The sequence below is a fragment of the Odocoileus virginianus genome, chromosome 34, assembly GCF_023699985.2.
Source record: "Odocoileus virginianus isolate 20LAN1187 ecotype Illinois chromosome 34, Ovbor_1.2, whole genome shotgun sequence".
Lineage (NCBI taxonomy): Eukaryota > Metazoa > Chordata > Mammalia > Artiodactyla > Cervidae > Odocoileus > Odocoileus virginianus.
The window spans coordinates 31,766,049-31,790,087 of NC_069707.1; the positions used below are offsets into that span (position 1 = coordinate 31,766,049).

The 24,039-nt window shown below is 38.0% G+C and overlaps 1 long non-coding RNA gene across 2 annotated transcripts in view; it reads right to left on the reverse strand.

Annotated features, from left to right (window-relative positions):
* LOC110130462 (uncharacterized) overlaps nt 1–24,039 on the reverse strand; it is a 103,349-nt gene that overhangs the window by 30,563 nt on the left and 48,747 nt on the right. For both annotated transcript variants that reach the window (XR_011485688.1, XR_011485689.1), the window contains one exon: nt 6,468–6,522. This is a non-coding gene — a long non-coding RNA (uncharacterized lncRNA). The remainder of the gene's footprint in view (nt 1–6,467; nt 6,523–24,039) is intronic.

The window sequence follows — 24,039 nt, forward strand, 5'->3', positions numbered from 1 at the left end:
AAAGAAATAGCTGGATTTTTTCAGGCAATTCAAAAATAGTTTTGCTAATCAGCAAAAATTAATCTATTTTTTGGTCCATGAGATTCTCCAGGCAAGAAAACTGGACAGGGTTGCCATGACCTCCTCCAGGGGATCTTCCTGACCCAGGGAACAAACTCGTTTCTCTTATGTCTCCTGCACTGAAAAGTGGGTTCTTCAGCACTAGCACCACCTAGGAAGCCTTGGAAGATGTCTACTTATACCTATTTCAAGTAATAATTGGAAATAGTGTCATTAAATGCTAGTTCAGTTATAGTAATTGATTGCTATTAGCATTGACACAATGGACACTAGTCTCTTTTAGAAATATAAAAATAATAATTATAATGAAAAGGTCTCTTCACTTTTACAGAAGATCATAAGTGGAATAGTGTTATGTAAAGCCATTCCACTTTCATAACCCTAATCCTAAAGGATCAGAATGAATAAATGAACCTGAAGTGTTATCAATACGCAACTTTGTCTCCCCTTTAGGATCTATATAGAAACACACACACACACACAAAACCACAAAACAGAGATGAGGAGGTTATGGGAGAAGTTTCTTCATGTCATTTATGTCATACCTTGTTCTAAGTAAAAGAAAAAACAAACAGCAAAAAACTCTGAACGGGGCAGAAGAAATCTGAGAGCATTAACACATATACACACACACTGTCTTAAGCATAGTGATAGATTTTGAAATTGGAATGCTCCATTTCAAGAGCTTAATATATCTGAAAGGCCCTTTAAGGTGAGGTTGAGGGCTTTAAAAAACGCAGTCTTTACCAAGTGACAGAATCACTATCACATGGGCATATTATGCTCTCAAGTCAGGAAGGCTTTAATGCTTACTCTTCCATTTGCTATCAGTATGATGTTAGAAAAGTTATTTCATTTTCTTGTGCCTCAGTCCTGATAATCTGTGAAAGATGGTGCCTACCTAATATGGTTATTAAAGAGGAACAACTGAATTAATCCTATATTGAGCACTTAGAACTATATCTGGCACATGGTAAGCATGTATCAAATACTGTTACTATTATTATTTAAAATGTTTCTACATAGGTGGAACATTTCCAAACACCCTTATAAACTGGAATCTGTAAACAAATTAGTGATTTCTGTAAATTGAATTGATATAAAATTTTAGGAATATGTCCAATTTGTATTGAGTAGACTTATAGGTTGTTCTCTTTATGCACAGCTCCTGAATAGTAAGAAATGTTTGACTTTGAAAGCTAGGATTTTAATTTCACACAAGATATCTTTTGGGGGGGCCAAAATACGAAATTAACTTTCAGGGGATTATGTGTCATATAATGTTTCCCTCTGAAAATATTGAGAAAGGAACAATTCTCTTTTCTGGATGAATTAGTCACCTGCTTAAAGTCAGACTCAGTGAATCTTATGAGGTGACTTTCAGTCCAATTATTCTGTTTCTATATGGGGTTTAGTAATCAGGCTTTTATGAGGGTTTCTCTCTAGACTTCCCTTTTTAGAGGCCTTATGAAGGCTTTCTTTAGTTTTCCCTCCCTCTACCTAATACTATTTCTTGGGGAATGGATAGCATTTTGACATCAGAATTGACCGACAGTTTCCAGGGCCTCTTGTGGTTAAGATCTTGCTATGGTGGGCCAGGCCCAGGCCTCCACAGAGAGGTGGACCATAAAGAAGGCTGAGAACCGAAGAACTGATGCTTTTGAACTGCAGTGTTGGAGAAGACTCTTGAGAGTCCCTGGGACTTCAAGGGGATCAAACCAGTCCATCCTAAAGGAAATCAATCCTGAATATTCACTGGAAGGACTGACGCTGAAACTGAAGCCCCAATACTTTGGCCACCTGCTGCAAAGAGCCAATTCATTAGAAAAAAATCCCTGATGTTGGGAAATATTAAAGGCAGGATAAGAAGGGGACAACAGAAGGTGAGATGGTTGGGTGGCATCACCAAGTCAATGGACATGAGTTTGATGCCTGGCGTGCTGTAGTCCATGGTACGCAAAGAATCATACATGACTGAGCATCTGAACAACAAGAAATAGTAACCATTTACTATTCTATAAATAGCAGAATTCTATTCTATAAATAGGCCAAATTCTATAAAGGACATAACATCCCAGTATTACCTAGGGAGTTCACAATCTACACTACTGCTGGCTGTAAGAGCTAGAAGCTGTCACCTGATAATTTTCTGCATTTGAAGGTAATCCAATGAAAAACTCCCCATCAAGACTGTTAATCCAGCCAGCAATACTTCCTTGAGAAAAGTCATCCAGGTGACATTTTTATCACTGCAATGATAGCATTAAGGCGCTACAGTACAGAAAACAAATCGATCCTGAAAATGCCACAGATTCCAAGAGAATCAGAGTGCTTGCTTATTCACCACCTGACAATCACAGTCTGTGATGGCCTAGAGCTTGTCCCTTGGGTCATGCCTTGGACCATTAGCTGTCTATATCCCTCAAATTAACCTATGAGAGGGGCATTAACACTGATGAAGCACAGGGCAAATCTGAATCAAATCTCTACTGAGACCCAAAGTGGAAAATTCTGAGCCCCTACCTCTTCTCTCAACTCCTTCCCCTTTTTAAATTTCCAGGACATTAACAAAAGGTTCTTTTATTAGTGTTATTTCATCTTGTCCCTCTGGGTCTTCTCTTCCCTTCCCCTCCCCACCAAGTCTAAAACACTAGGGATCTCTGGCCTCAAGGGTGCTAGCCTGTTACCTTAGAGACTGTTTCTTTACAAGGCAATAGAGTACAGAGGGCATGCCTTTGCTGCTTACCTTGGCAACCATGAATTGCTGAATGCTGTTCTCATGAATGCAAGTCATTCACTGCCATCTGGACATGCCCACAGGTATAAACATTTTTTCATGAAAGGACCAGGGGATACACATTGCATCAATAAATCTCTTGAATGACAAACAAAGCCATCCCATATGTTGGAAAAGCTATATAACGTTAAAATTAATGTAAATCTCCCATGGCATTACTTCCAGGCAAGGTCAAACATTCAGTTTAGATATCGTTCAGCCTTATCAGGCAAACAGCATGAATCAGGTTGGGGAATGAATTATGAAGAAGGGGGTGGAAAGAGGCTGTCACTGTAAAACGGAAGACCATTGAGATGGACCCAAGAATAAATACACTATCTCGAAGAGCCTAGAAGAGCTTATTCACTTCTCACTAGCATCTCTCTAGGTGGAAAGCAAGAAAGAGTAGGCTTTTTCCTCCTCCTTGGCTCAGTGAAATAAGATCGGCATTTACCCCATTCAAAGGCATTTTTATGTTCTTCACAGACCAACATTACAGAAGAAATTCTTCACATATTTATAAAAGCACAGACCTTGTACTTCATAGGGGGTCGGAGGTGGGGAAGAGGGTGTAACAGGGTTCTCTTATGTTTTCCTATAAACAAAGTTGCTATGAACCTTGGAAGTCATCATATTCAGCCTTAAACTTCAATTCTTCCAAGTGTCGACTTTTTAATTTGGATTTGTTATACTTGACTGCAAAACACTTTAATAATTTACTAGTTTCTCATATATGATGTCCTTTATACATCTATATCATGCTCATTCACACACACACACACACACACACACACACACACACACAAATAGAAGGAAAATATACAATTCTAGCCACACTCAGGCTTATATGTGCCCAGTCGTGTCTGGCTCTTTGAAACCCCATGGACAGTAGTCTGCCAGTCCTCTGTCTGTGGGATTTTACAGGCAAGAATACTGGAGTGGGTTGCCACTTCCTCCTCTTCACAAGCTTATATAACCAAAATAAAATTTCTCCCACGAACCAAGACTTCCCATGGAAAAGAGAAGAGGGGGAGAAATCTTAGCCAAAAAATCTGTTGGGATATTCCTAATATGACAAACAAGGGCACAGGGAAGGAAGAGCCAAGATTGGTGGGCAAGGACAAACAGGGGTCAGAATTTTCCTAATTTTGCCACTTTTGAAGAAGATACATCTTCTAAAAGTCATCAGGGACCAATGAAAGAACCAGGGGGAGAGGTAAATTTCTACAAAAATTACATCACTCCTGCTAACACCCCTGCCACAACCACTGATTAATCTGGTCTGGTCTCAAACATGACTTGGGATGGAATTGGGAACTCTGGAACAACACAGCCTCTTGCCATAACACGAAGTGACATTTTTTTTCCTTCCTTGGTGATAAAGTTTTCCAGTTCCGTAAAAATCTTTGTTTACCAGATATAAAAATGTTCACTTTCAAGCTGTCAAGTTGACCTTGAGCTTTTTCTTCTCTCCCTTCCCCCTCCGCCTTTTGCCCTTAAAAGTTCAGGATGTCTCCAGCAGTCACTGTTACATTCTGTCTAGCAAGCCTGGATTGCGGACAGTGATCTAAGCTCTGGGAAAAAACATGGAGTTCACCCAAAAATTGAGAGAGACATGCTCTCGCCCCAGCCGCCAGCTCATAGGTTTCAAAGCTCTGGGACAGACCTCATGAACAGCTCGGGGCTCTAGCGTGTAAGGTAGCAGCGCCAATGCAAACAGAGAAAGCACTTCAACAGGTATAAACAGCAGCCGCACACCAGGCCAGGCCCCAGGAGCAGGCCATGAAAGGGAAGAAGCCAGGCCGCCGGCCCCTGCCTGCGTCACTCTGCTTAAGCCTTCTCCTGTGTCTGGGGATGCATGGAAAAAGAGAAACTTCCCATTTGGACTGAACTTTGAGGAAATGAGAAGTCTCACATTAAGTGAATATAGAAATAGCTTTCCTCTTGGAAAGAGAAAAGTCTTGCTGATGTGTACACACACACACACACACACACACACACACACACACACACACGTCTCTGCAACAGTAAGTCACCACCTACAATCATTTTGATTTCTTGGACACAGCAAAATTCACCTTTGAAAGGTTATGGAGAAAATAAAGCCATTTTTTTTTCTCCTTTGGAGATTTTGCTCATTGACCTTAAAATATTCTCAGTGTCCATAGTTCAAGGACCCACTGCACTCTTTTAAAACACATTTGGCTTTCAGAATATTCACATCAATCACTGGTCTCAGGCTTTCGACACTGACACAGTTACTAATCTCAGTGGTTCCAATTTAGTATTTAGGATTGTGCACTTGGAGAACAAAAGGGAATGGCCCCACCACCCCAAGTGAAGATCATCAAGCTTTCTGAACATGAAGATACAGGAAGGGCATTACCACTGCCCACTAAAGTTTTAAAGCTGGACTGTCAACCATCATTGACATTACTCATCTACATAACAATTTTATAACAAGATGTATATTTAATTCCCCTGAGTTTATTAGCTACTCTATCTTCTCACAAAAGGAATTATTTATTTTTAAGTTTATACTTTTACCCTATTTCTGTTTAATTGTAGCTCACTCAGTAAACTTTAACTATCAAACAGTTGTTTTTCACTCACTCACTCAACTAGCATTTGTTGCTATTATAGAAATGAGTAATTTACACACTTATCAACAAGTAACATAAAAATCTCTTCGGAGAAACAAACTTCAAAATTATACATGATAAAGTTTGCCATTCAAAGTCTAAACCACTCAGATTGTTTTCATTAACTTCCACTAAAATATCTATGGAAGCACATAGTGTGCTCTGAATTCTCTGCTGACTTTGATGGCACTACAACTCACAGAAAGCATGGTTCATGCTTCAAAGGGACTTTCCCCCTATCTAGGTAGATTAAAGCATTTTTCATGTGTTCCCTGTTTTTTTTATATTTGGAAACTGAGACTTGCAAGAAATGAGCAATTCTATAAAAGCCACAAAAAGACAGTATCATTGAAGGTCAAAACTAACAACTAATGGAGTATACAAGATGATTGATATAATTAACACTGCGGAATGTTATATATGCAAGTTGTTAAGACAGAAAATTCTGAGTTCTCATCACAAGAAGAAAGTATTTTTTTCTTTTTCTTTTCTGTTATATCTATATGGGATGATGGGTGTTCACTAAATTTACTTTAGAAATCATTTCATGAGGTATATAAGTCAAATCATTTTGTTGCACACCTTAAACTTAATACAGTGCCGTATGTTAATCATATCTCTATAAAACTGAAAGAAGAAAAAATAAAGCTCCATCTAATGCTGAAAAATAAAACCCCTTATAACAGGGTATAAGTGTATATATTTGCCACCCAAGTTACAAATGACAGGATGGGACCTGCCCAAATTTGAAAAACTATGTATGGCCATTCAGAGAATTCTGATTATCAGCTGTGACTGGAGCTCAGTAGAAGCACTAAGCTTTGGTCCATGTGGGGACTGGCATCTGTCCTTCTTAGTTAACAAAATCTGAAAATCTATGAAGTACTTCATAATAAGCTCACTGGCTTCTTTCTGAATCCTGTTGATTAATTTAGCAGTAACTTGTCCTCAATAACACTAATTAGCCTTCATAACAAAGTGACCCTTACCTTGGTTTCGAACATTCTTGAATGACTTCTCAAACCTGGGTGAAGCCATTTGGACCTAAAATAAAAAGGGTTAGTGTAATGAGATATTTTTCCATTTATGGATATACAGAGTTTATCAACTTTATAAAACTCTAACAGGATTTTTTTCTTTTTGATGTATTTGTAAACTTAAAATAATTTGCACTTCCTAGACTCACTTATTTGCTATATAATTGATTCACTAATACCTATAGTGTGGAGCCAGTCTTAGAGATTCTGCTGCTGCTGCTAAGTCGCTTCAGTCGTGTCCGACTCTGTGCGACCCCATAGACGGCAGCCCGCCAGGCTCCGCCGTCCCTGGGATTTTCCAGGCAAGAGTACTGGAGTGGGTTGCCACTGCCTTCTCCGCTTAGAAATTCTAGTTTAGTAAAATTAAACATCTTACATTTCCTGCATTGGCAGGCAGGTTCTTTACAACTAATGCCACCTGAGAAGACCCAAATGTGCAATACATTATGTTAATAAGTTATGTTCTCTCATCGAAGGGCGAGAAGGTAGAAGGAAACACACTAAACGGTGCCCTGCTTTTTGCTTGGCTTTCTCCGTTGCCCAAGTCCTCCTCTGCTCCTGCTAGGTCACATCAGTTGTGTCCGACTCTGTGTGACCCCATAGACGGCAGCCCACCAGGCTCCCCCGTCCCTGGGATTCTCCAGGCAAGAATACTGGAGTGGGTTGCCATTTCCTTCTCCAATGCATTAAAGTGAAAAGTGAAAGAGAAGTTGCTCAGTCATGTCCAACTCTTACTGACCCCTTGGACTGTAGCCCACCAGGTTCCTCCGTCCATGGGATTTCCCAGGCAAGAGTACTGGAGTGGGTTGCCATTGCCTTCTCCCAGTCCTCCTGTAGGATCCAGATAAAAACCTAGATTTATTGAGTCCAACCTACATCAAGCATTTTGGGAGCTTGTTTACATATATACCTATCATCTCTTTTCTTGATCATAACAAAGCTATGCTTGTATACATTGTCATCTTCCTATTTTAGAAGTAGAAACAGATTCATAGGGTAAAGTATCATTCTCATTAGCATACTGTCAGTAAATGATGGAGCCAGAATTCCAATCTCATTATTCTAAGAGCTGAGATCTTTCCAAAGCATCATGTTCAATTCTTTATTCTAGACTTTGATATGCTCACATCTACCATGGCTGTGTTAAGACATAAACAATTTGTACATACATAAAGTATAAAATTTCTTTATCAGCTACTAACAAAAAACACCATGCTAAGGATGAAATATTAAAGGCATTTCCATTAAAGACAGGAAAAGACATAAACATATGTTATCAACATGGTTGAATATTCAGGAGATTCTGGTGAATGCAAAAAGATGGCAATAAAAGTATACACATTGGAAAGAGACAAGTCACTTTTGCAGACATTATGATTATATACCAAGAAAATTTATGAGAATCAAATAAAAATTCATTTCAGTAAGTTCCTCAGGCTTAAGACAAATTTTTTAATAGTCTTTACTTTTTAATACAATTTTTAAAGGTTACTTTCCATTTGCTAAGTCACTTCAGCTGTGTCCGACTCTTTGTGACCCCATGGACTGTAGACTGCCAGTTTCTCTGTCCATGGGATTCTCCAGGCAAGAATACTGGAGTGGGTTGCCATTTCCCTCTCCAACTTTCCATTTAGTTATTATAAAATACTGGCTGTATTCCCCACATTGTACAACACATCCTTGAACCTATCTTACACCCAACAGTTTGTAGCTCCCACTTTCCATCCCTATATTGTCCTTCCCAACCACAACTGGTAACTATTAGCTTGCTCTCTGTATCTGTGACCCATTTTTCTTTTGTTATTGAACCAGCTTTTGCATTTTTTAGATTCCACATACAAGTGATATCATACAATATTTGTCTTTCTCTGCCTTATTTCACTCAGCAGAAGATAAATATTTTTAACAGTTAACAGTTTTTCTTTTTATACTAGAAATGACTGGCTACTGGAATAGCTGGAAAATTTCCATTCACACTAGCAAAAATAATTTAAATGCCTAGAAATAGGTTTAGCATAAATGGAGCAAAACTTACATAAAAAAGAACTATAAAATATTAATGAATTACACACAAAACAACCTGAATAAATAGAATTACATTGTTCCAGGATAAAAAGTCTCATTATTATAAAATATGTAAATTGCCTCCAAATTAATCTATAAACATAATGCATTCCCAATAAGATTGAGGTAGTAGTTTGAAAATTCAAATGTGCACATCCTTAAACCTATCAATCTACTTTTTGGTAGCTTCTTTTTTAGAAAAATGTGAATAAAAAGTATGTCTCAAAGTTTCATGACAATTTTGTTATAATATTGAAAAGTGGCAATATCCTAAAGGTCAGTCAACAGGCTAACCATCAGATAATAAAGTACACCTATACAGTGGAACTCCCAGTGGCAAATAAAAAGAATAAAGAAGCTATTTCTATATGGACATGGATAGATCTCAAAATTGAGATGCTGAGGGAAAACATACGCTGTGTATCATCCAAGTTTTTTAAAAAAAGGATATTAAAAAAAATTAGGTGAGTAGTATAAAGAAGTCTACACTTCCCTGGTGCTCAGATGGGAAACAATCCGCCTGCAATGCAGAAGACCCAGGTTCAGTCCCCAGGTCAGGAAGATTGCCTAGAGCAAGGAATGGCAACCCACCCCGGTATTCTTGATCTGGAGAACTGATGGGAGCCTGGTGGGCTACAGTTCATGGAGTCACAAAGAGTCAGACACGACTGCGTGACCAACACCATGGCTGCCACACCATACATCTGTGAAACAATAGAAAATATATACACTGTCCTCTGCCTCTGGTTCCTGATACAGAGCTCCCAAATCCCTTGGAAATTCCTGGGTGACAGGAGTCTGTTTCGTTCTCACGAGGCAACTCTCTGTGGGCTCTGTAATAGCTTGAGGATGGGGGCTGGACACCAGAAAGACCAAATCATGATTATACGTTTGGTACTTTAAGGCTTCACCAACACCCTCCCCCACCACCATCTTCCAGAAGAGAAGAGTACTAAGTTTGAATTAATGATCAACATGCCTAGATGATGAAGTCTCCATAAAAATCCCAAAAGTACTGGGTTTAGAGAACTTCCAGGATGGTGAACACATCCACACGCTAGGAAGATAGGACACCCTAACTTCACAGGGACAGATACAAGTATGCTTGGGATTCTTCTGGACCCTACCCTCTGTACCTCTTAATCTGGCCATTCATCTGCATCCCTTGAAAGTGAAAGTGTTACTCAGTCGTGTCCAACTCTTTGCAACCCCATGGACTATAGCCCACCAGGCTCCTCTGTCCATTGAATTCTCCAGGCAAGAGTACTGGAGAGGGTAGACATTCGCTTCTCCAGGGGATCTTTCCAACCCAGGGATCAAACCCAGGTCTCTTGCATTGCAAGCAGATTCTTTACCATCTGAGTCATCAGGGAAGCCCACCCTTTACTATATCCTTTCTAATAAACCAGTAAACACGAATAAACGTTTCCTTGAGTTCTGTGAGTCATTCTACCAAGTCACTGAAATGAAGGAAGGGGTCCTAGGAATCCCAACTTATAATTGGTAAGTCAAAAGCAAAAGTGACGACCTGGACTATGAATGAAGTCTGAATGAGGGGGAGGCAGTTTTGCAGGACCCATCCCTTAACTCATGGGATCTACACTAACTCTAATTAGTGTCAGAATTTAACTGAATTGTAGGACACTCAGTTGGTATCACAGAATTGCTTTGTGTGAGGTAAACATTACGCATGTTTTGGTCATATGTAAAGTATTCCGTAAGGAGAGGAAAAACAGAGTCCTTCCAAGACAACATCAAGCTGGAAAAGGGCTGGAACATTTGGAAAAGGGAGACAATATTAACATTATCTGCCTCTTTTACAAAAGAATATATTACATATGTAACTTTTAAAAGATTTAATGTTAATTCTCCCAAATTTAACTAAAAATTCAATGCAATACCTAAACAAAATTCCATTCGTTTTCTTTTTAGAAGCTGACAATTGATCATCTGAAAAGAACATGTTGAAAATGCAATCAAAACATTTTTCTAAAAGAGTAAAGAGGGAAAACTCCTTTACCAGACCACACATAGGTACTAAAAGTTAAAATAATTAAGATAATGTGGTACTGATCCAGAAAAAGTCTGGTAGATCAAAGAAATTTTACAGGGAGTCTGAAAACAGATTCATGATTAATTGAGATCTTACTGGCTACAAGTAGCATTCTAACTCTAATTTTTTTAAGCAAAACAGAAAGTGCATTAAAAAAAACCTCAAAAATGTAAAAAAAACAATCCACATACATGCATAATCCTAACAGCATTACTCACAATAACCAAAAGGTGGAAGCAACCCAAGTGTCCATCAAAAGATAAATGGATACACAAAAAATGTGGAATGTTCATACAATGAAATATTACTTAGCCTTAAAAAGGAAATAAATTCTGACATATATACAGCATAGATACATATTTTACCATAATAAAAAATCCAAGGGAAAAGCAGATGTATTGGGGATTACTGAATAACTAAAATCAAGAAGTCCATCATAGCCCAGTTTTTCTTTCCATGCCTTTTCATTGAATTTCTCTGCATACTGATTTTATTTTTCTTTACTACATTTTCTCACATGGTAGAAAAAGAACATATGTCAAGTAGCCCCTAAGTTTTACACTTAGAGCTTCACATTCTCTCTGGTTCCAAGCCCCAAATCTCAAAGAACAGACTCAGTAACAACAACTCTAAATAGGTGCCCACACTGAACCAATTAAATATGACTTCAAGGATAGAGTCACAGTGAACCAAGAGAGCCAGACATCCTGGAGTGCAAAGTCAAGTGGGCCTTAGGAAGCATCACTATGAACAAAGCTACTGGAAGTGATGGAATTCCAGTTGAGCTATTTCAAATCCTAAAAGATGATGCTGTAAAAGTGTTGAACTCAATAGGCCAAATTTGGAAAACTCAGCAGTGGTCACAGGACTGGAAAAAGTCAGTTTTCATTCCAATCCCAAAGAAAGGCAATGCCAAAGAATCTTCAAACAACTGCACAATTGCACTCATCTTACACGCTAGCAAAATAATGCTCAAAATTCTCCACACCGGCTTCAACAGCACGTGAATCATCAACTATCAGATGTTCAAGCTGGTTTTAGAAAAGGCAGAGGAACCAGAGATCAAATTGCCAACATCTGTTGAATCATTGAAAAAGCAAGAGTTCCAGAAAAACATCTACTTCTGCTTTATTGACTACGCCAAAGCCTCTGACTGTGTGGATCACAATAAACTGTGAAAAATTCTGAAAGAGATGGGAATACCATATCACCTGACCTGCCTCTTGAGAAATCTGTGTGCAGGTCAAGAAGCAGCAGTTAGAACTGGACATGGAACAACACACTGGTTCCAAATCGGGAAAGGAGTGCGTCAAGGCTGTATATTATCATCCTGCTTATTTAACTTATATGCAGAGTACATTATGAGAAATGGTGGGCTGGAAGAAGCACAAGCTGGAATCAAGATTGCTGGGAGAAACGTAAAAAACCTCAGATATACAGAGGACACCACCCTTATGGCAGAAAGTGAAGAAGAACTAAAGAGCCTCTTGATGAAAGTGAAAGAGAAGAGTGAAAAAGTTGGCTTAAAACTTAACATTCAGAAAACTAAGATCATGGCATCCTGTCCCATCACTTCATGGCAAATAGATGGGGAAACAATGGCAACAGTGACAGATTTCATTTTTCTGGGCTCCAAAATCACTGCAGATGGTGACTGCAGCCATGAAATTAAAAGACGCTTACTCCTTGGAAGAAAAGTTATGACCAACCTAGACAGCATATTAAAAAGCAGAGAGACATTACTTTGCCAACAAAGGTCCGTCTAGTCAAAGCTATGGTTTTTCCAGTAGTCATGTATAAATGTGAGAGTTGGACTATAAAGAAATCTGAGTGCCAAAGATTAGATGCTTTTGAACTGTGGTGTTGGAGAAGACTCATGAGAGTCCCTTGGACTGCAAGGAGATCCAACCAGTCCATCCTAAAGGAGATCATTGGAAGGACTGATGCTGAAGCTGCAACTCCAATACTTTGGCCACCTGATGCGAAGAATTGACTCACTGGGAAAGACCCTGATGCTGGGACAGATTCTAGGTGGGAGCAGAAGGGGACGACAGAGGATGAGATGGTTGAATGGCATCACCAACTCAATGGACATCAGTTTGAGTAAACTCCGGGAGTTGCTGATGGACAGGGAGGCCTGGCGTGGTGCTGTTCACGGGGTCACAAAGAGTCAGACACGACTGAGCAACTGAACTGAACTGAACCAAGATGGTGGCCACCATATCACTGATGGAAAAAGTATGCTAATTTTTTTAAACATTTGAAATTAGCAAATCATAAAAAAGTATATAACAAGTACACTTGATAAAAGTATACAGAGAAAAAATAAATAAATAAAAGAAAAAAAAAGTATACAGAAATGTCTAACTTCTGATCATGATGGAGTAATTTCCATCAGACCAGTACTTGTACCAAGAACATCTAAATAAGATTGATAAAATGCATCTGAAAACAGCTCGAAGATGTCACAAAGCAACCAAATCAGTCAAAACTTGGTGCAGAGATCTGAGGTCAAGCAGAAAGCTGTGATTGTGGTTAAAAAAAAACAAACCCTTTTCCTATTTTAATAGTGTTAATGAGACAAAGCACTGGTGTTCAGAACTATAGGAAAATAGAAATTGAGGATCTAAGACTCCTGAAAATAGAAATTGAGGATCTAAGACTCCTGAAAAAAAGAAAAAGCAGAAGACCAGAATGATGACAAGCAGAATTAAACTGTTTTAAGTTCTTTATATTGCCACAGTGTGGTAATGCTGTAGCTCTACTAAGTTAAGAATGAATGTTGTAAGTTCTAGGGTGACTTCAAAAAGAATGATAAAAGGAGGCATAAATAGCATGCTAAAAAGAAAAAGAAAAAGAAAAAGGAGATATATTTAATCTTTAAAAGTGATAAAAGAGAAAAAAGCAAAGAATACCAAAAAAAATGGAATTATAGTAGATTTAAATCCAAATATATGGATAATTTTATTTAAAGTGAATAAATTACGGGCTTCCCAGGTGGCTCAAGAGGTAAACAATGTGCTTGCCAATGCAGGAGACAAAGGAGATGTGAGTTCCATCCCTGGGTCAGGATGATCCCCCGGAGTAGGAAATGGCAAACTACTCCAGGGTCCATTCTTCCCTAGACAATCCCAAGGACAAGAAGAGCCTGGTGGGCTACAGTCCATGGCGTCGCAAAGAGTTGGAGATGACTGAGCATGCACGCACACAAAGAAATTAAATATTCTAATCCATGATAGTGTCAAATGGATTTTAAAGTTCAGGTTTATACTGTTTAAAAGACATGTCTTAAATAAAGGACACAAAAAGGATAAAGTAAAACAATGAAAAAGATATTACCATGAAAAAGTTAAGCAATGAAAGCTGATGTATCCATATAAGTATTAACCAGATAAAGATGTTAAAAGAAGTAGAATTATTTAAATGGAAGCTATAATTTATAATGATAATCCAAGGCAAGATGAACAATCAAAATACCTACAATGCACCTGGTTACATAGGCTCAATATGTATAAAGCAAAAACTTCAAACAGAAGTAAGAGAGGAAATAGACAAATCTACAACAATAAATGACGATTTTAAACACCTTCTTCAATAGCTGACTTAAAATTTGATAAAATAATCAACAGAGGTACAGATTATAATATCAGGATCAGCAATATGGAATGTTAATAGAACATTCCATACAAGATATGTATTCTCGACAACTGCAAATGGAACATTCCCCCAAATTTACCATATTCTCAGCCACAAAGTAAGTCTCAAATTTTCAAAGGGATGATATCACACCATGTTTACTGACCATAGAAAAGAACAATTAATTGTTATATACTAGCAGAACACATATATTTGCTAAGAGAGTAGAACTTAAAAGTTCTCATAAAGAAAAAAAAAGCAAATTTATGTGAGGTGACATATATTGATTAACTTGAAGTGGGAATCCATTCACAATACATACATATTCAAGTCACCACAATGTACGCTTTAAGTATCTTACAGTTTTATTTGTATACAGATGTCAGTAAAGCTGAAATTTTAACAAATAAATATATAAAATATTTAATATAAAATATAAATAACATTGAATATCTAAGAATAAATATGATAAAATATATCCAAGATGTCTACTAGCTCTACTACTTAGAGACCTAAATAAATGGAGGGTTGTACCGTTTTACGAATTAGAGGACTCAATCCTGTAAAACTGAAAATTCTCCTGAAGCTGGAATATAGATTTGTGTAATCTCAATCAAAATCCAAAAATGATTTGTTGTGGAAAGTGCTAAACTTATTTTAAATTGCATATGAAAAACCAAAGGGCCAGGGGTAGCAAGGCCAATCCTGTAGAATAAAAAAGTAGAGGGGCTGCATAGTGGACAGGAGGACTTGTCTCAAGCACGTAGTTTTGACAAAAAGATAAATCAACAAATAAAACAGAATAGTCCAGAAAAACAGATATACATGGTCATCTGATATACAACAAAGATGCCACTGTAGCACTTTTCAATAAATAGTGCAGAAAATTGACTATCTATATGGGGAAACAAATTCCCAGGTGGCTAACTGGTAAAGAATCTGCCTGTTAAAGCAGGAGACACAGGAGACACGAGTTTGATCCCTGGGTCACAAAGATCCCTTGGACAGAAGAGCCTGGAGAAGGAAAAGGAAATGGCAATCCATTCCAGCATTCCTGCTGAGAAAAGCCCATGGACAGAGGAGCTTGGGGGCTACATACAATCCTGCCCATGAGACTGCAAAGAGTCGGACACGACTGAACGACTGAGCACATGTACAGGAGGCAAATAAGAAGATGGGCTACTTTCTTACACCACGTAAAATCAATTTATAATGGATTATAAATCTAACCGAAAAACAGTGAAATGACAACACTTCTAGTAAAAACAGAGAATGCCTTCATGGCCTTGGGGAGGCCAAGATGTCTTAAACAAGAAACAAGTCACCCCAGTAAAGGAAAAGGTTAAATGGGCAGAGCTCATTAAAATAAACAACTTGCTTATTTAAAAACAGGATTAAAAGAAAAATATCTCTAATTGTATATGTTCAGTTCAGCTCAGTCACTCAGTTGTGTCCGACTCTTTGCGACCCCATGGACTGCAGTACGCCAGTCTTCCCTGTCCATCACCAAATCCCAGAGCTTGCTCAAACTCATGTCCATCGAGTCAGTGATGCCATCCAATCATCTCATCCTCTGTTGTCCCCTTTTACTCTTGCCTTCAATCTTTCCCAGCATCAGGGGCTTTCCCAATGAGTCACTTCTTCGAATTAAGTGGTCAAAGTATTGGAGTTTCAGCTTCAGCATCAGTCCTTCCAATGAATATTCAGGACTGATTTCCTTTTAGGATGGACTGGTTTGATCTCCTTGCAGTCCAAAGGACAATCAAGTCTTCTCCAACAGCACACTTCAAAAGCATCAATTCTTCAGCACTCAGCTTCTTTATAGTCCAACTCTCACATCCATACATGACTACTGGAAAAAAACATAGCTTTAACTAGACGGACCTTTGTCAACAATCTAATGTCTCTACTTTTTAATATGCTGTCTAGGTTTGTCATAGCTTTTCTTCCAAGGAGCAAGCGTCTTTTAATTTCATGGCTGCAGTCACCATATGCAGTGATTTTGGAGCCCAAGAAAATAAAGTCTGTCACTGTTTCCATTATTTCCCCATCTATTTGCCAGAGATCAAATTGCCAACATCCATTGGATCATAGAAAAAGCAAGAGAATTCCAGAAAAACATCTACTTCTGCTTCATTGACTATGCTAAAGCCTTTGACTGTGTGGATCACAACAAACTGGAAAATTCTTAAAGAGATGGGAATACCAGACCACCTTATCTGCCTCCTGAGAAAGCTATATGCAAGTCAAGAACCAAGTTAGAACCAGACATGGAACAGACTGGTTCCAAATAGGGAAAGGAGTAGGTCAAGGCTGCATATTGTCACCCTGCTTATTTAACTGATATGCAGAGTATATCATGCAAAATGCCAGGCTGGATGAAGCACAGGTTGGAATCAAGATTGCCAGAAGAAATATCAATAACCTCAGATATGCAGATGACACCACCCTTATGGCAGAAAGTGAAAAGGAACTAAAGAGCCTCTTGATGAAGATGAAAGAGGAGAATGAAAAAGCTGGCTTAAAACTCAACATTCAAAAACTAATTATATATCTTAACAGGATATATATAAAATATATATATACATATATATATATATAAATAATCAAGAGACACATCCAGAAAAAGAAAAACTCCCACTAAAATAAGTGAGAAAAAGACAAGCCAATTTTAAAAATGGTCAAAAGATTTGAAAAAAGACTTATTCATAAAACAGAATATACAAATGACTGATAACCATACAAACGGGTGTTAAATTTCATTAATTATAGGGAAAATGCTGTTAAAATCACAATGATATACCACTAAACACCCATCAGAATGACAAAATCTTTAAAGCTAATAATATCAAGGATAGGCCAGGACGTACAACTGGTGCTAGCATACATTGCCACTACTGTGATAAACCGGCGCAACTTCGAAAACTTCTAAAGCCAAATGCAAACTTTCTTTGGCAACTAGCAATTTTACCCCAAGGTAAGTTTCCAACAGAAACATGTATGCGTGTGTGCTTATGTGTGTGTAATATATCATGTATATGTTATATATATGTGTGTAAATATACATATACATACATATATACCAAAAGGAATGTAGAAGAATCCAAATAGTGCTATCTGTAACAAACATAAAACAGTCAAACACATAAAATGTCTACCAACCATATAATGGATAATTTACAAGATAGTCTAAAATATGATACCATGGAGATGATTGAACCATTGATATTGGCAAGAATATGAATGGTCCCAATCATCTAATTAGAGAAGGAAATAGCAAGCCACTCCAGTATTCCTGCCTGGAAAGTTCCATGAATAGAGGAGCTTGGCGGGCTAGCGTCCATAGGGTCGCAAAAGAGCTGGACAAGACTTAGTGACTAAGCAACAACCATCTAATAAACAGATAACAGTGAGTGAAAGAAGATATATGTAATAGTGTAGAACCAATCCAGAGTGACAGAGGGGGGAGAGTGCTTAACTCTGGGCGGGGAATGGCAAATGAATGAGTTGCAACTCAAGGGAAGCTTCTCAGATGGAAACGTACTCTGAATTGAGCTGGATCCTGCTTGCATTTATAAATTCACTTTGTTGAGTCAATATTCATCAAGTATCTTATTTTTCTATATGTACGCTATGCTACTATTGAAAAATTTAAATAGTGTCAGGAAACAAGAATTCTTTATTCACCGAAGAAAGGGAATATGACTTGGCAGAACCTTTTTCAAGGGCAAATTCATAATATTTATCAGCTGAATAATTTCATTTCTAGGAGTCTGTCACACAAACATATTCACTAGTAATGAAAAACAAATAGAAAAATAGTTCAAAATTACTTTTTGAAAGTCTTAGGTGTCACGTACTCTTTGGACACTTTAATAGTGTATTTATTTACTCATTTGGACAAGTTTATGAGATAGGTGATGTTATCCTATTGCATAGAAGGGTGAATAGCAGCATTACTTGTAATAGTAAAAACTAGAAGTGTGAATAATTTCTTCAATGATGGAAAAAATATTAGCTCAGTCTTACAATAAAATGAATGAGGTAAAAATCATATATGGAAATAGGTTCATAATTTACTGACAAAATAAACAGAGGCTAAAACGGTAACATTAGAGCTCATTTTGTTTTAAAAACTAAGGACATACACATGTAGAAATAAACCTGAAAGGATACAGATTGAACCACTAAATTTGGTTATCTTGGGAGGTGGGATGTGGGGTGAACCTATTCTTTGTAGTTTATATTATGCATTTCTCTGTTGAGAGAATGTTTTACATAGGCATATATTCTATTTCCCTATTCTTGAGCTCAGACAAAACTCAAAGCAATATAAATAAATTCAAGAAGATAACTCACATTAAAAGATAGGCCATGAGGAATAAATAGAATACATTTCAACTCTCATGCATCAAAGTCCTCTCACATTTTTTTTCAGCCAAATCTTAAGAGTGATCTTTAAATTTTTTTCCTCTTAACACCAGCCAACACCAAAAATGTGTATGGGTAAGGAATATTTTTATGTCCCTTTTATGAGAAAATTATGTCTATATTTCTAGACTCTTTGTTGGTGATATTAAATGGAGACTTTAATTCACAAGATTTAAAAGTAGCCTCTGTGCAACAACTCAAGTGTTAAAAGCATTAGTGGCAACAGCATTTGCTAAATACTGACATCTGATGGTGTGATAGATCAAGTTTAGCAGCTTTGGGGTATCTAATTCTAAAACTGAAGATATATGAAACAAAAATAAGAAGTCTTTGGCACCTAGGTCAACAGAATTTCTTCTGACAGAACTGCTGTTTTTCAACCTTACCCAGCTAAAATGGCATGTTTTGGAGAGCTGGGTTTCGAAACAAGTGGGTCGAATTACAAGACATAAACAGTATATTTATATGTACACAAGGAAATCCACAGCCAGGAGAAAAGCATTTTTTTAAACAAAAGGTTTAAACTTTTGCTTGTGTTCTTTCGTTTTGGCTTTCTAATTAAATAATTCAGCAAGAAGAAAGATTACAGGCCCTTCGGTAATCATCCCTAAAAGTTCAGGGAACTCTGGCAAAAAGAATAATAAAAAGAAAAAGAAAAAAAGAAAGAAAGGAAAACAAACACAGGACTTGAAGGAACTGGGAGCATCCAAACCCTGGCATTAGATTTGGCAACAGGTGAATTTTCTTTGGAGGGTATTAATTTTATAAGTCAAAGCTATTAAAACCTGACTTCCCGTTGCAGGCTTGGAAGGCATAATGTGCAGGTCTCTTGCTCAAACCCTCCCTAGGGGCTGTATTTTATCCAACTAGCCCCACTCCCTTCACTGGCACACATTTTAACTGCAAAATCTACTGGCCAAGACTACTCATTTAGTCTTGCCACATACTGTGCGGAAGTCTATGTCAATGTTAATCTGGCCTTCCCGGATAAGTATACATGGCTCTACTAAATGTACAAACCTACAGTTCCCAAAAATGTCTCACGATACTTCTACATCTCAGGGAAATGTTCAATACTCTTTAGCCTTATTAATTTCAGCTGGGAACAGACTACCCGCCATTCAATTTATAAGACAACTTCACCATCCTACATTTTCACCTTACTGCTTCAAGACATCTGACTCCAACAATCCTTGGATCACAATGGAATCAATCTATCATAGTTCCTTACTATGTAGATTCTCCTACTCTCTTGCATTAATAATTGTTTCGAATCTTCTCCATTTTTCTTCTTAAATTTCCATTCCTCCATTATTCTCATCAGTCTATGAGCTGCCTATCTATGATGCCAACCCTTCCACTTGTGCCCAGCTCCCATCTCTTCTTGTCCAAATTTCCTTTCTCTCTCCTTCAGCACCCATCTTCCCCGTTCTACTCATTATTAAAAAACAAACATCTTAGTCCTCTCATCTTTCAAAACACTCTCTTAATAGCTCTTACCCTCTAGTACTGGTCTCCCATGGTGGCTCAGTGGCAAAGAATCTGCCTGCCAATCCAGGAGACTTGAGTTCAATCCCTTGGTCAGGAAGATCCCCTGGAGAAGGAACGGCAACCCACTCTGGTGTTCTTGACTGGAGAATCCTATGGACAGAGAAGCCTGGTGGGCTACAGTTCATGGGTTACAGTTCATGACTTAGCAACTAAACAACTCCAACTACCACCTTATTTCTCTTCCCTCTGTCACAAAAACCCTCCCCAGCACTGTCTGTATTTATGCCTTCAATTAACTCCTCCTACTTTCCTGTCTCACTTCAAAGAGTCTCTCACACCACCACTACTTCACAAAGCAGCTTCGGTCAAGAGCACCAAGAACCTCCACATTGCCCAGTCTGATAGTCATTCCTCAATCCTCATTTACTTGATCAGTTTTCAACATCTGACAATCACTGTCTCCCCCTGGAAACACTTTTCTCACTTGACATCCAAGATTGGACCACACTTTGGGTTTTCCTCCTCACTAATTATCCACTTCTGAGTCTTCTTTTCTGGCTCCATCATCTCTCCAAATAGGCAGCTCACCAGGCCTCAGACCATGGTCTTCCTTTTTGTGTTTACTCACTTTCTAGGTCATCTCATCCAGACCCACGTCTTTAACGTCATCCATCTTCTCAGTTCTCCCAAATATATATTTCCTAACCTCTCCTTTGACTTCCAGACTTAATAACCAGCTGCATACTTGACACATTCACTGGGCTATCTAACAGGGATCACAAATGCAACTGGCATAAACTCAGTTCCTCCCAACTCTGCCAAAACCTGCCCATAGTCTCTTCCATCTCAGTAAATGGCAACTCCATCTATCCACTGGCTCAGGTTAACAAACCCCAGAGTCTTCCTTGGTTTCCTTTCCCTACCCATGGTGAATTCATCATTAAGCCCTACTGGCTCTAGTTGCAAAATACATACCAGTGTTTACCACGTCTGCTGCTATTACCCTGGTCCACACCACTGCTTTTACCTGGCTTGCTGCAACAGACACCTAACTGGCCTTCCTATTCATACCCTCGTCCCTTCATTCAGTATATTCTCAACACAAGTGACAAACTGATCTCATAAAACATGTCGAATCATGTCACTTCTTTGCTTAAAACCTTGAATTGGCTCCTTCTGTCACTTCAAGTGAAGGGCAAAGTCTTTGCTATGCTCTTAGGGAGTGTCCCTTCACATCCCCTGCCACATCCAAGTCTCCTCTCTCCTAATATGGCTCTTCTCTGGCTGTGCCCAGCCACAGAGGTCGATTTCATGTTTCTGGAACAATTCCGGTTCACTCTCCTCTCAGGATCTTTGTGCTTGCTATTACCTATTGTCAAGAATACCCTTGTATCTAAGAAACATGGTCCACTATCGCACTTCTTTCAAATCTTCACTCCATGAGACCTTTCCTGAATCCTTAGTTATAAAAGTTCAGCCCTTCACACTCTCCCAGCAACTTTTCTCAGTTTTTTCTACAACATTTACCATCATATAACCATTTTTATAGTTTGTATTCCATGTTAAGCCCCATGAAGACAGGATATTTATTTTGCTCATTGCTGTATTCTCAGCACCTGAAATAGTGCTTAGGACACAGGGTTCAATAAATGAATTGAATGAATAAACGTGGTCAGCTTACTAAAAGCTTATGTGCTTGCTAGGTATGGTACTGTTTTACTCCTCTAACTGCATCATGGTTTCTATCTAGTCAAGATTTCCTGTTTGGATATCTCTGAAATAATTTTCATTCCAGAAAATATACAAAGTGAAGTCTTTTAATTACCAGACTTAGTTTCAGACACCTGCCAGGATAAGGACCCTTGCTACAGAAATTCTCATAGATCTGCCTATCAGTGTAAAGCAAAGCATTTTTTCTCTTTTAAAAATTGATGTAAAATTGACATATAGCATTATATTAGTTGTACAACATGACTCAATATCTGTGTTTATTGCAAAATGATCACCATAATAAGTCTAGTTAACACTCATCACCATAGATACTTACTTTGTTTTCTTGTGACAAAAACTTTTAAGATTTATTCTTTTACTCTCATAGCAACTTTCAAATATACAATATTGTTTAGTTAACTACAACCACCATGCAATAAATTGCATCCCCATATTTATTTTATAACTGGAAATTTGTATCTTCTGACTACCTTTACCATTTCACCTGCCCCCCTACCCCACATCTCTGGCAACAACCAATCTGTTCTCTGTATCTATGAGTTTGGATAGGTTTTCTTTGTTTTAGATTACATATAAATGAGATCATATGGTATTTGTCTTTCTCGATCTGACATTTCACTTAGTATGATAAGTGGCTCAGCAGTAAAGAATCCACTGACCAATGCAGGACATGAGGGTTCGATCCCTGGGTTGGGAAGATCCCTTGGAGAAGGAAATGGCAACCCACTCCAGTGTTCTTGCCTGGAGAATTCCATGGACAGAGGAGCCTGGCGGGCTGCAGTCCATGGGGTCGCAAAGAGTCTGACTCGACTTACTGATAAACAGCAACAACAGCATTTGAAATTTCAGTTAGCATGATACTTTATCCACTCATGTTGTTACAAATGGCAAGATTTTATCCTTTTTATAGGCTCCATAATATTCCATTGTAAAATATATATACCATAGTTTTTAATCCATTCACCCATAAATGAACACATAGGTTGTTGATACCATATCTTTCTTGGCCATTATAAATAATACCACAATTAACATGCGGTGTACATATCTCTTCAAATTAGTGTTTTCATTTCTTTCCAATAAATATACAGAAGTGAAATTGCTGGATAACAAGTTAGTTCTATTTTTAATTTTTTGAGGAACCTCCATATTGTTTCTCAGAGCGGTTGTAGCAATTTACATCTCATCAACAGTGAACAAGAGTTCCCTTTTTGTCACATCCTCACCAACACTTGCTATTTGTTACCTTTTTGAAAACAGTCATTCTGACAAGTGTGAGGGGATATCTCAATGTGATTCTGATTCTCCTGGATGATTAGTGACGCTGAGCATCTTTCCATGTTCCTGTTGACTATCTGAATGTCTTCTTTGGAAAAATGTCTATTCAAATCGTCTACCTATTTTTTAACTGGACTGTTTGGACTTTTTTGCTATTGAGTTATAGGAGTTCTTTATAGATTTTGGATATTAACCCCTTAAAGATGTCTGATTTGCTAATACTTCTCCCATTTGATAGGCTGACACATCTTTTCTTAAAAGCATACTTCCTAAGAGAATCATATAGAAGAAAGCAACAACAAATCCTCTACCTTCTTTAATATTAAGACTAAGAAGTACTATATGAACAAACTCAATAAGAAAGCCATTTTTTCCTTAATTTTTTCAATGCATATAACGGGTTTTTATTCGATTTTTGGCACCAAGATTCCTACATTCTGCGAACTTATTAGCAAAAGCTACATGGTAGGTTTCTCTCGGGAGAGTGAAATTCACTTTTTAAAATTTGAAGGAAAACTCATTTATAACAAAAGTGAAAGAAACTAAAGAGAAGCCAAAGCAAAGAATTATTTAATGAGCTACTTCATGATTCTGAGGTCTCAATCCTTAAGCACAGCACTGTTAAAGCTAACTGCAGTTGAAACACCAGGTTTTGGCTGGTGGCTGTGATCTTTCGGTATTCACCAAAATTCTTTTCTTCTACCTCCTCAGCCCGCAGCTAGATGACACCACCATTACCCTTGAGTTTGCATGCATGGCTACATGACTGAAACCCTTGCATGATTCTACCCAATAATTTAGGACGAAGCATTAAGAAACCTCCCTTGAGATTTTCTCTAT